The following is a 14,363-nucleotide window of genomic DNA, read 5'->3' on the forward strand; positions in this document are numbered from 1 at the left end:
CATTACCTTGACACCAAAACCAGATAAGGGTATACCACAAGAAAAAAAAGCTACAGATCAATATCCCTGAGGAACATAGACGTAAAAATTCTCAATGAAATATTAGCAAACTGAATTCAAGAACACAGCAAAAGGATAATGTACCATGATGAGTGGGATTCATCCCTTGAATGCAATGATGGTTCAACATACAGTCAATTAATGCAATGTATAACATCAATAAAATTTAAAAATCACATGAACATTACAATAAACACAAAATAAGCATTTGATAAAATACAATACACTTTCATGATAAAAACCCTTAACAGATTGGGTACAGAAGGAATATACCTCAAAAAATAAAAGTCATATTTGACAAACCCATAGCTAACATTATACTCAATGGAGAAAAATTGAAAGCTTTTCCTCTAAGATCAAGAGCAAGACAAGGATGCCCACTTTCACCACTCTTACTCAATACAAGCCCTAGCCAGAGCAATTAGACAAGACAAAGAAATAAAAGGCATCTACATTTAAAAGGAAGAAACAAAGCTACTGCTTTTTTGCTGATGATAATGAATTTATATATAGAAAATGCCAAAGAGTCAACAAAAAACCTGTTAGAATTAATCAACAGTTTTAGTAAAGCTGCAGGGTACAAAAGTAACATACAGTAATCAGTTGCATTCTTTTACACTAATAATGAAAATATCTGAAAAAGAAGTAAAACTATTCCATTCACAACAGTATCATAAAACAATAAAATACTTAGAATTAAATTTAACAAAGGAAGTGAAAGAGCTGTACAATTAAAACTATAAACTTTGCTGAAAGAAATCAAAACAAGACACAAATTTTTAAAATCTTATGTTTATGGATCAGAAGAACAAATACTCTTCAAATGTCCATACTGCCCAAAGCCATCTACAGATCCAATACAATTTTCATCAAAATATCAGTAATTTTTCACAGAAATAGAAGAAAGAATCCTCAGATTTATGTGGAACCACAAAAGACCTCAAACAGCCAAAGCAATGCTGAGAAAAAAAGAACAAAGCTGGAGGTACCATGCTTCCTGATTTCAAACTATACAACAAAGCCACAGTAATAAGAATTTTATGGCACTGGCACAAAAACAGACACATAAACCAATGGAACAGAACAGAGAGCCCACAATTAAACCCAGACATATATAACCAACAAATATTCAACAAGGAAGCCAAGAACATTCAATGAAGAAGCATAGTCTCCTAACAAATAATGCTGGGGAAACTGGAGAAATGCATGCAGAACAATAAAGTTGAATCCCTATCTCACACTACTCACACTTGTCGACTCGAAAATCAAATACTTAGACATAAAACCTGATGTCACAAAACTCCTAGAAGAAAATATAGGGAAGAATCTCCTTTACATTGATCTTGCCAATGATTTTTTGGACATGATGCCAAAAACACCAACAACAAAAGCAAGAATCAACAAATGGGAGTACATCAAAATCAAAAGCTTCACATAGTGAAAGAAACAATTAACAAAATGAAAAGACAACCTACAGAATGGTAGAAAATTTTTGCAAACTATAAATCAGATAAAGGGTTAATATCTAAACTATATAAAGAACTTATACAAGTTAATAACAAATAAAAACAAACATCCAATTAAAAGTGAGTGAAAGAACTAAACAAATACTTTCTAAAGAGGATATCAAAATGGACAAGCAGCACATAAAAAGATGCTCAACATCACTAATCATTACGGGAATGCAAATCAGAACCACAATGAGGTATCACCTCACACCTGTTGGAATGGTTAGCATCAAGAAGAGACAGCAGGTGCTGGCCTGACTGTGGTGAAAAGGGAACCCTTATAACTGTTGGTGGGAATGTAAATTGTTCAAACCACTGTGGAAGACAATATGGAGGTTCCTCAAAAATTTAAAAATACACCTACCGTATGATCCAGCAATTACACTTCTGGGTATATGCCCAGAGGAAATGAAAACAGAATTTTGAAGAGCTATATGCACTCTCATTTTTTACTGAAACATTATTCACAATAGCCAAGAGATGGAAACAACCTAAATGTCATTAATATATGAATGGATAAAAAAAGATGTGGTATATATACACAATGGAATATTATTCATGTGTGAGAAAGAAGGATATCCTGCCATCTGTGACAACATGGATGGACCTTGAGCATATTATGCTAAATGAGATAAGTTAGAAAAAGACAAGTGCTATATGACATCACTTAGATGTGAAATCTAAAAAAGTCAAATTCATAAAAAATAGAGAGCAAACTGGTGGTTACTAGGGGATTAGGGATATAAGACTGATGTTGTTAAAGGGTAAAAACTTGCAATGAGTAGTAAATAAGTCATAGAGACTTAATTCATAGTATAATGAATGTAGACAACAATGTTGTACTATAATTATGTAATGAGATAACCACCACCACCACAACAGCAATCACATTACAATATATAAATGTATCAAATTAACACACTGTACACTTTAAATTTACACAATGTTGTATGTCAAATATATTCATTATAAAAATGATCTGATTTGAAGTCAAGCAAAATAAATTAAAAATAAGGTTATTTTAAACATGGACTTGTAATCACCATTATTAGTGGTTAATCTTGTTCTGAATTTAGTTTGCTTTGCAATATTACCTGATGAGAATGGTGAACCATTTAGAAATATTTTACACTGAATCTGTATCCTCTCATTTTTCCATTTGGAAGTTATCTTTTATCACTCTGATAAATAAGATTGTGCAATCAGAAAAACAGGGAGCCTTTGAAAGGCTTTCATCAGTACAATAGCATGGCCATATTTTCTCTTTGAAAACTAAGAATAGGATAAAATACAGGCAAAAAATTGAGTTTAGAAGATGTTATAGTAACTCAGCTAGAGATAATTAGGACCTAAAATAAGGAAGAGTAAGGAGAGAGGGGAGTAGGCTGTCTTGTAAGCAATTTGGGCCATAGATATAAGAAATGTGACTGATGGACATGAGGCAGCTGCAATGCTGAGACTAAGGTGGAACCAAGGAGAACTGCCAATTCCCTAGATTTGGTGAAAAAATGTGGTGTACATTCCAATGTACTTTAGGGAAATGTGAAAAACCCCTCAAACTCGTTCATGAAGAGTTCAGAACATAGTTTTCTAATTGAAGTACAATTGACAGATAACATCATATTAGTTTCGGGTGTACAGCATGATTTGGTATTTGTATATATTGCAAAATGATCACAAGTCTAGTTAACATCCGTCATTACGTAAGTGACAAATTCCTTTTTCTTGTGATGAGAACTTTTAAGATTCAGAACACATTCTATACATTGCTAATCTTACTGGTTCATATAGAGTTATTAAGTATAATTATAAAGAGATCATCCCTAACTTACAAATCATTTAACATACATTTATTGACTATTTAGTGAATATCTCTGTTCTTCAGCTTAGTATTGAAATTTGAGAAACATGTTCCGCTGGGGTTATTTTCCTTAAATAATAATGGATATACATATTGCAACACTATTTTTTATACATTTTTTGTATATGTGTCCATATTTTTCACTTATCAATCATTCCTTCCTACACCAAAATAAAGACATAACAAAGAATAATTATGAAAAAAGGATTTTTAACCAGAAAACTTTTGGTCATAAAAATTTCTATACAATATCTTTACTGTTTTCCTCACATTTTGCCATGCTGCCATTCTCCTTTTGCAAGCACTTTTTTCTGTCTGTTCTCAGAGCCCCTCTCTGAGAGTGGAAAAAGCTACAATTATTAATGATACAATGATAAGCTGAAATAAGTGAAAGATTACTATTGCCAATGAAAATCACAGCCTAAAAATATATAACTACATGGCTGAATGAGAAAACAGAGGGTAGGTATCAGAATAAGAAGGTAAATAGGGCAAAGGAAAAAGAGAGGTGGCATATGCCACAGAGAATAAAGGCATGGGTCTTCAGTCTTCCCGAACTCTGGCAGTGACCTCGGTAAAACTGTTACAGTTCTTGTCTGAAATTATATATTATCCCGGTTGGTGGAATTAAATTATTATGCATGCTTCATATTAAAACAAAAAGAAAACAAAAGATTTTAATTATTTTTGAAGAACACCTGGAGCATATCTTTTGGAAACTTGTGGATCATAGATACCTAGCCTACAAGTATTTAACAAAGCAAAGAACACTGGGAAAGTTTTCTTTCCTTCTTGACTTCTAATTGTTTCAGAAATCCTGACACAAGTAATTAGGCAAAAATAAAATGCAAAAGGAATTTCTACTGTCATTTGGCAATATAAATATTGTGTGTACAGGAATGATGTTTTGTTAACATCCTGCAATCCTCTGTTTTCAATTTCCTCCATTCTTTTATGTAATAAAGTTTTAGTTATGCCTCCGGATACAGGGTAAATTAGGCAAAGTTTAAAGCTCTGTCTTCCTAATTACTCTCTTGTAAAATATCCTAAAAGTCCATTTAATTGGTTCCTTCAGGAGTTTAAATAGAAGGGCACTAAGAAATTTAAACGTGACGAAATGTTTGACATAAGACTCAGAAATAGTGAAATTATGCCATACCTGTCTGGTCTTACTTAAGAGTATTCATTCTCTGATCTATAGGAGCAAGAATTTAGTTTTCTAGTTCTTTCTTGATTCATATTACTACTGACTGAAAAAGGGGAGGACTTTTTTCTACTCTATAAAAGACTAGTCTACCATCAATGAAATAACAGTAACTTTACAAATTCTTCTTAAATTCTTTTCTCATTTTCAGTCTTCCTTAAACTTCATGATAATGTCATCACGTATCCGTATTTTTATTACATATTATAGCCAATTGAAATATCACTTTTAAAAGATTTACAGACTGCATAAATAAAATATGATCACACACACACACACACACACACACACACAGGCTAAAGAGTATTATTAAGCCTTGAAAAGGAAGGAAGTTCTGACATGCTATAACATGGATGAACCTGGAAGACATGAGGTACAGACAGAGGACACGCTAAGTGGAATAAACCAGTCACAAAAATACAAACGCTACATGACTTCACTTAAGTTAGGTACCTCGAGTAGTCAAGTCATATTAGCAGCAGCTGGCCGACACTCCAAGCGACTCCATCCTCCCCAGGGCGCAGGTGGGTTCTGCGGGCTGATCGGCGGGCCGCCTCTCTCTGTGCAGATTCAGCCACAATGTGGCAACTGCTTTTAAAAGGAAAATGGTGGTTTCTGCGCGTGAACCGTCTCCTAAATCGGAGTTGCTGCACAAGGAAACCCTACACATTCTGCATACTCTTGCTGGGACCCTCTTCACGCGGCAGCTCCGGTTGATGCAGACGCCAGCACAGCGGCTGCCTCCCTTCTCGCCAAGCTCCTCCTGCTGCGCGCGCAGCCTGCTTGGATTAAAAACTAAGGACGTCATCAAGAGGCGCCACAAGGACTACTGACGTAGAGAAGAGGCGCCAAGGCTGGTTAATCTGTTGCAATTGTTTTGCTCTTAATATACATCACCTGTGACCCTGGGGCAGGCAGAAGCTGAGTTTAAGTCAAGGAGGAATTTTCTGTTTTGATTAACAGTTACGTGTTATTTGAATCTCTTAGAATATATTCTTGTTTACTTTATGCATTTTTTTAAAAATGGACAACACAAAATTGGAGTAGGATCAAGAAAACATGTAAATCTTTTTTAAATTATTTCTAATTATGGTGAAATTTTAATAATATAAATTTACCATTTTAACAATTTTTAAGTGTACAGTGGCATTAAGTACATTCACATTGCGTGTTACCAATCAACACTATTCATCTCCTGAACTCTTTTCACCTTGCAAAACTGGTTAAGTATTTCCCGAAGGCCAGTTTGTTTGGAAGATCAGAAGCATTACTAAGCCCAGGTCTGTTGGAGTCTCAAGACCAAAGCACTCAGACTATAATGCTCTAAACTGCAACAGCTTCATAACCTTCAAGGAATTCTTTTTCAAAGCTTTTGGCTCTTAGATCTTGAACTACCAGGTTTTGGTTTGTTTGTCTTTCTAAATTCTTTTGAAAGAAAGAGATGAGAGAAAAGGAAAGATTACAGAAAAAGGTATCTCCTGACTCTCCTATTCCCTTCCCCACAAGTGGGAAGGAAATGATCATCTACAAAAAATTCTCCCTGCAATAACTGAAAATGACCTGGGCCTCAGATGCCACTTATGATGGTCATTTCTGCTATCTTTCAACTGCTCTGGGAAGGGAAACAGACCTTTCTTTTGGGGCAAGATTATTTTTACTGTAAATCTTGTCATGTAAGTTACAATTCAATAGTGGTAAGTCAGTAACAGGAACACAGAAGAACAAAAATTCTGACACCAAAACACTGTAACCCTGTTACTCATCTTGGTAATAAAGGCTTTCTTTCCAGAAATTGTCTTCTTGGTTACAGGTAGAGACATTCAATTGTATCTTCTTTACAGAAGAATCTTATCAAATCTCTTCCTGGTTGCTCAAGCCAGGTACTAGGAGTCTTCCTTGACTCTCCTTCACTGGCATCCCTCCAACCAAAAAAATAAATAAACAAATTACAAGTCTGTGGCCATTGTCACAATATTAGTCCAAGTCAATTCATCTATTGCTTAAATGTCTGCAGCAGCATCATAGCTCGTCTCCCTGCATATAGTTCCATTGACCCTACCTCCAGGACATTAAAAATGTTCCCTTTCTTACATACTCCCTTTTGCAGATAAAGTGACTTTTTAAAATACAAATTTAATCATGTCATGCTTCTGCTTAAACCCTCCAATAGATGCCAATTACCCTCAGATGAAGCCCAAATTCCTTAATACAAACCAAGACTCTCCTCAATCAAGTCTCTTTACATCTTTTAAGCCCCATTTTGTACTAGGGAAGTTTATTATTTCTATGAGAGAAATGGAGGAGAATTAAGATTGGGCAGAGGGGAAGCTGAACTATGATGCAGGGCTAACAAAGCCTCCATCACTCTGGGATAGAGGGTCGGGGAACAACTGTTGTCCATTAGCACTATCCTTCATCAAGCTAAAATGGGAAAAGCCTTATAAATTCACCTCAATCTGTCATTGGATATAAGCTGCTCCAGGAAGGGAATGACCTTGAGTGAAACAATGCTATGCAGCTGAGTCAGTCCCTGGGGCACTGGCACCTGCAGGCTGCCTACTAACCTCACTTCCCACATTTGTCAACAACACTTTACTTAGAGGAAGAACTAGGTGGTGCAGGCCCTTCTCTACCACAGCTCATACCTCCACCATTCAGATATAATCCTCCATATACATAGAGGGGGCAGCTCCATCAAGATTTTAGTGGTCCTCTCTTCCAGAGAGAAAACTTAGAAGAGAGCGTCTGGTGGGTCTTTCCTTCTACAGCTGTCTCAGATCCATAATTGATATTCATCACCTCTCTCCATGACATAGTCTAGATTTCATTCACACTTAGCTTCCACCTCTCTGACCTTGGTGGTTTACCTGGTGCCATGACCCAAATCCTCATGCTCAAGCACCCTGGTTCCCTAGTCACCATGCATTCCTCAGGCTGGGGTTGCAGTATCTATCCATTTTCAGTAACATCTGGGAAAGGGAGTATCAAGAGGCAGCCATGTGGATCACCTAGGCTCCACACATATTCCTCCCTGTCTCATTGCATAGTAGCAGGTCCATCTCTTCCTCATAATTAGAGTCCATGACCCGTACCAAGATGTTGACACCTTCCTGCATGCTGGTCCTAGGAGACAAGGAGCCCAAAATGTGTAGCTTGAAATTTAATGGTATCTTTACTGTGTCACCTTCTAAAAGTGCACCCTTTTGGAAACCTAGGACCTCTTAATCCCTCAGAGCCCATAGTTGCAAGAATATGAATCACAAAGTTCCCCAGTGGGTTACTGGAAGTAATGATCTAGCCCTTCTTCCAACCCTTGTTTCCCTTTCCTACTAGGAGCAGAATGCCATAAAAGATCTTTGATTCAATGCATATACTGTGTCATCCACACAGAGTATCACCTCCAAAGCTGGCATTTCAGCTATGTCTTCAGCAGACAGTTCTAATGCTCTCTCTGGCTATCAGCTTGTAGGTAGTGCAATGTGTGATATGATCAGTTGATCTCATAGTCATGAGTCCATTCCCACACCATTTTTGATAGAAAATATGCCCCTTATTCTGATGCAGTGCTCTGTGGGATATTACATCAGTGGTCCAAACACTTAAATCTTCAGAGAGTCGTACTGGCTAAGGCCCTGTGGACAGAAAAACCAAACCCCTACCTGAAATTTACGTATATACTTGTGAGAATGAACCACTGGCCCTTCCAGGGTGGAGAGGGCCCAATAATACAGTTGGCTTGCCAACAAGAAGAGAATTTATCTCCTTGAGAATTGATGCCATTTCGGAACTCAGTACTTGTCTCATTGCTGTCAGATTAGAAACACTCTGCAGTGACAGTGGCTAGAAGAGCCTTGGGAAGTGGGAATCCATGACACTGAGCCCATGTGTGACCTACATTTCTGTCACTGGCCCATCCTGCCAGCACAGAGCAAACAATGATAGAGGCTGGCTAACATTAAAACTGGTTGGGTCATATTGTCCGCTTGGATGCTTAGCACCTCATCTGTACTGAACATTCTCTGGTAAATATGAACTACTGAATGAAAGAACTTTCCACTTTGTGCCCATTCCTATGTTAATTCACAGGCTTCTCTTCCAGACCACCTGCCTCCAACCTTTCAATCTTTTTCCTTACAAGCTCCTGCTAGGCCATTTGTCTCTGCCTATAATTCCCATATATTCTAACCAGGTGCACTTCCCAACACTCTGCCTTTTGGGAAATTTTTTTATCACTACTGTTTCTCAAGGCTACCCCTGAGTGAGGCTGCCACGCATTTTTGACACATACCTATATTAATTCACACTCATTCATACAACTTTTATTGAACACCTATTCTGTGTGCCAATCACTTTGCTAGGGTTTAGGAATCAAACAACAACAACAACAACAACAACACATCATTTTTTCTTACTAGTTCAGAGTCTACTGGAAGCCAGGAAAGAATACAACATCATAACTGATATTAGCAACATTAACAGCATGCTGTCAAGGAAACAGATACAAATATTAGATGTTTTAAAGATGGACATTACCAATTAGCAAAAGAGTAGCCTGCAGACTAAATATGTATGGCTTCGCAAAGTCACAGTTGTAAGTAAAAACAATGAATGTACAACCTGCAAATATGATTATCAGTCATAGAGATGAAACCCAGTATATACTTTGGGAAAGTTAGCAAAACAGTCCCCCGTTGAAACTGTTAAATGTAGCACACTGAATTCTGAGATGATGTAATTCCTCTTTTTCAAAGATGTGGCTCAGGGTAGCTCTCAGGCTCCACCATTGCCTGCCAACACTGGAATGAATTGCCACCTTGGGAAGGTGATGGGAGATAGTGCCAAAGGAGCAAAGAGAGAAAGTGGGAGAAGGGTGTACAAAAAGAAAGATGAAGTATCACAGAACAATGTGTTCCTAAATAATATAGATGTGCTTATTACAGTTCAGATGCTATGTGGTTTCTGGCACAACCCCTCAAAGCAAGTCAATTAGACATAGGCAAATGTTCTTGGCATTGTAAAGTGATTGGTCAAAAGTCCAAACAGGAAATTATATCCCAATTGAGATTTTGAAATAAAAACTCAAGCTCCTCCAAAAGGAAGAAAGCCAACAGTGGACTCCAAGAGAAGGTGTTGCTCATCCCAAATTCTACATCTCAATCTAGGTCCCTAGGTGAAAACAAAGGACCTCAACTTAGGAAACACTCCCTGTCAACAGCAGTCACAGAGTAAATCTAGACCTCCAACTAGATATTTCAACCCTGAACCTGAGGAATGTTTCTTCTCCTCTAAGTGTAGAAAGAGAAAAAGAAAAAGAGGGAAAAAAATCAGCCAACTAAATCCTGAAATTCCAACAGAATAAGCATTGACACATTTGGCCAGCTATCCATGTCTTTAAAAAGTCCAAAAATTCTTAATTTAAGAAATCTGGCTACGTCTATCATGGAAAATATGGAATCACGATACTTCCAAACCTTCCTGGATTTAATCATAAAATACCTCAGACCTCCTATATGACTCATCCATTCTAATGATGAGGATGAAAATCAAAGCATGTTTCTTGGTGGATTAGCTTACAATATTTCAGTGAATGACAACAGGCAGATCCAAAATTATTATCAAGGCATTATGTTCTTCCTTGGCATGACAGCCGTTCAACATCATCTGACAGTGAAAGATATTTTGTGATAAAGGAAGCCTTGCCCAAAGAGTGGGTGAGTTCTTGCCAATGACTGGCAAAGGGCTATTTATACAGTTTACACTTAGTAAAGAATAATTTTTAGAAAGGTATTAAGTGGGAATCATTTAAGCACCTAAAGAATCCAGCTTCACATGCAGCAAGTTAGTGGCATAAAATACTCCATCTTAGAGGAATGTGGCAGTGCTGCCTTCATAGGTAAGTGAAATCACTGCTTCATGGCTGTGGGTACCTCAGCAGCTAACTCTTCCATAACAGAATTCATGGAAAATGTGTCTTATAAGAACACATTTGAATACTAATTCAATATATGTTAAATATTGTTAAAATTAAATTTTAGACTGTTTTTTTCTGTGAAATATAATTTGTCCATAAAATTTCTTTTCATTGTAATTGTCTATTTGATTCACCTCTTTCCTCATAGCTAATCAACGCCAGACCTAAACCCTGGATACTAAAACTTGTTCATTTTACAAGAGTTGTTCACTAATTCTATAAGCAGTTAAGAGCACTTTCAAACACCAAATGCCTCTTTTTCTTAGAGGTAAAAAGATATTTATGGAAATATTCATTTTAGCCAAAATCTTAAAGTTAATTCTCCCATAGTTATCACTAAAAAAAATCTTTTATTTTTAGAAGAAAAAATATATTAAAACTAATGTCAAAAGTGAGGTTTAAATAAAAATTTACCAAATAATAAAATCTCTCTGATGAAATACCAGGGTTCTTTGATAAGGAACTAATTAAACAGATTGTACTCCCTCACCTAGCTGCATGTCATGATGTGTTGCAGCATCACGGAGCACATCTACCTGGAGGTACTGAGGATAACACTCCACGGGGTTAACCCCAACAATTGTTTACCATGGATATTCCCCTTTCAAGTTTGGATTTTACAGTATGAAATGCTCAGCTTTTAGAAGTTTTATTAGCATAAGAATGAAAACAAGAAATATTAAGATAAAATTAGAAATTATCAGGTTATGAGTCTAAACATTTTACAGTTACTACGCTTTTGGCCACAAGTAACAGAAACCCAAAGCAATTTTAAACACCAAGAAAGTTCACTGTCTCGCCCAACAGAAACTCAGAGAAAGTTCAGGTTTCAGGGCAAGTTACTTAAGCATTTCAACAACGTCATCCAAACCCCAGGTTCTTGCAGTCTCTCCTTTCTTCCCTCCTTACTTTGAGCTCCTTCACAATCTATTAGATGGCTGAAGCAGGACCAAATACTTAAAACAGATAATGAAAAGAGCTATACCGGCCTCCGCCACCGAGCGCAGGAGCTCGGACCCGAGGCCACCGCCGCCGGGCCCCCCGCCCCGCTCCGCGCCGCCCGCCCCTGCCGCGCCCCGCGCTCTGGCGCCCGCGCCCGGGAAGGCCAAGCTCACGCACCGGGGAAAGGCGATCCAGGCAGGCGGCCTGGCGGGCTGCGTCGAAATCTGCATCACCTTCCCCACCGAGTACGTGAAGACGCAGCTGCAGCTGGACGAGCGCTCGCACCCGCCACGCCACCGGGGCATCGGGGACTGCGTACTGCAGACTGTCCGCAACCAAGGCGTCCTGGGTCTGTACCGCGGCCTCAGCAGCCACATGCGAGACGCCCAGGGACGGCGGGACAGCACGCGCGGACTGCTGTGCGGCCTGGGCGCCGGCGTGGCCGAGGCCGCGGTGGTCGTGTGCCCCATGGAGACCATAAAGGTGAAGTTCATCCATGACCAGACCTCCGCCAGCCCCAAATACAGAGGCTTCTTTCACGGGGTCAGGGAGATCGTACGGGAGCAAGGGCTGAAGGGCACGTACCAGGGCCTCAAGGCCACCGTTCCGAAGCAAGGGTCCAACCAGGCCATCCGCTTCTTCGTCTTGACTTCCCTGCACAGCTGGTACCGAAGGAGCAATCCAACAAGCCCATGAATCCGCTGATCACCGGTGTGTTTGGAGCAATCGCGGGCGCAGCCTGTGTCTTCGGGAACACGCCTCTGGACGTGATCAAGACCCGGATGCAGGGCCTGGAGGCACACAAGTACCGAAACACATGGGACTGCGGCCTGCAGATCCTGAGGAACGAGGGGCTTAAGGCATTTCTGCAAGAGCACTGTCCCCCGCCTGGGCCGAGTCTGCCTGTATGTGGCCATCATGTTCGTCATTTATGAGGAGGTGGTGAAGCTGCTCAACAAGGTATGGAAGACAGACTGAGCACCGGAGTCCAGGGGCTGCGCCAGCCCCTCCAGACTGGCTCCCACCACCCCTTCTCACAATTCCAGTGCTGTTGTGCCAAAAGGCCCCTCCCCCATCCCTCACTCCATGGCCTGGGTCTGACTCTGCGGCCGTGAGTTCACGTATCCCATAGTGCCATGAGTCCCCTGTGGTCTGTATGACACCACATTGTGTCCATGTGTCCAGCTGAGGCTAGGTGTCCCTCTGGCCTGTGAATCTGTGCCCACTTGTCCACGTGCTTACTCATGTGTGCCTGTGTTTCATGTTTTGAGTCCTGTGACCCTGTGCCCGCTTCCCGGGGTGCCCGTGTGGCCTGGTCCACGGCCCTGTAGCCATGGCCGGGTCCCAGCCCGGTGCCTTCCACCCTTGGCAGCGGGGGCACCCGCCCCGGTCTACTACAGCTGCCTCCGGGCCTCAGGCTGGCCTCACTGCATTCCAGGGGCCGCGTGCCCCTCGCTTCTCCCACCACTGGCCTTAACTGGCCCTTGGGCCCTTCCTCTGCTGGGGACAGGGTGGCACCAGCCACTCTCAGGACCACCCTTCCAAGGCAGAATAAACTGGATCCTGTTGAAAAATAAAATAAAATAAAAAATAAAAAGAACTATACCATCCTCTAATATGGAGATCTCTTAGGATTGAGGTCATTTTCCAGAAAATGCACCGACTGTTTTCACTTCACAGTTCATTGGCTAGGATGGGGTCACATTTCCATTTCTGGACCAATCACTAGCAAGGATAATCAGCTTACCTTTAGAGGAACTGGTTACACTACTTTAGCTGGGACGGGGTCATCTTCTCTTGGGGCACATGGCTGCATATGAGAGTGCTGTATACCTGAGCAAATTCAGGTTTTTCTTCTTATTTAGTTCTTTATTTATATGTCTATTTATTGAGAAATTATATAAAATGCTATTATGATTTGCTAATATTTCAAGGCACAATACATGCAAGTGCATCAAGGCTTATACCTCATGAGAGTATATATAAATCTATATTTCAAATAGTCTTTTTTCAAAATCAGGTTTTATTAGGAAGAAGAGAAAAAGTGAACAGTGGGTAGACAATCAAAAGTGTTGTCTTTACAGTAACTGCATTACAATTGTTAAGGCTAAAGTTTGAGGGTAGAGGTGGGTTAAGCATTGCTGAAGCGGTGAAGATGAAGTTAAGCTGATGTTTCTTCGTGTAGAATAAAAAAATACCTTATAATAGAGATTGAATCTAAGGCAATACAGCTTTCAAGAATAAATATGTATCAGTATTTAAAAGTAAACAATTATGAGAATTCCAGTTCAAATGCTACAGTTTAAAAATGAGGAAACCAAAGCTTAAGAGAGTTTAAGTTGTTCAAGATCATATAGGCAGATATGCTAAAATTCATAGTAGTCTTTCTGAATTCCTTTCATTTCTGCCCCAGCATTATATTATATTCTTCTTTGGATATCATTTCCAGGAATAAAGATAGGTGAGTTATAATTTTTTAAAGAAGAATACAAAAATCTTTATTCCAAGTTGTACAAAATGCTCTTATGTCAGCTCTAGCAATGGAAATGAAGCACCTCTTTTCTCTTTTGGCATCCTGTAGATTATTGAAGGTTAAGTTATTATTACTAATATTGATACCAATAGTTGATCATCTACTATGTGCCAGGCATATATAGTCATTATTTCTAATCATCCCAACACCCTAAAGGGAACTCTTAATATCCCCTTTTGAAGATGAACTGAGGCTCACAGGCTTTAAGTTACTTGATGGAGATAAAATTGGTTCTGGGGTAAGTATTTAAATATAGGTTTGTTTCACTTTAAAGCTCTTTTAAG

The 14,363-nt window shown here is 39.4% G+C and overlaps 1 pseudogene; it reads left to right on the forward strand.

Annotated features, from left to right (window-relative positions):
- The first annotated feature begins 11,573 nt into the window (after positions 1–11,573).
- On the forward strand, positions 11,574–12,672 carry LOC140688743 (tricarboxylate transport protein, mitochondrial pseudogene; annotated as a pseudogene).
- The last annotated feature ends 1,691 nt before the right edge of the window (positions 12,673–14,363 follow it).

This window comes from Vicugna pacos, chromosome 2 (assembly GCF_048564905.1).
Source record: "Vicugna pacos chromosome 2, VicPac4, whole genome shotgun sequence".
In the NCBI taxonomy this organism is placed as follows: Eukaryota; Metazoa; Chordata; class Mammalia; order Artiodactyla; family Camelidae; genus Vicugna; species Vicugna pacos.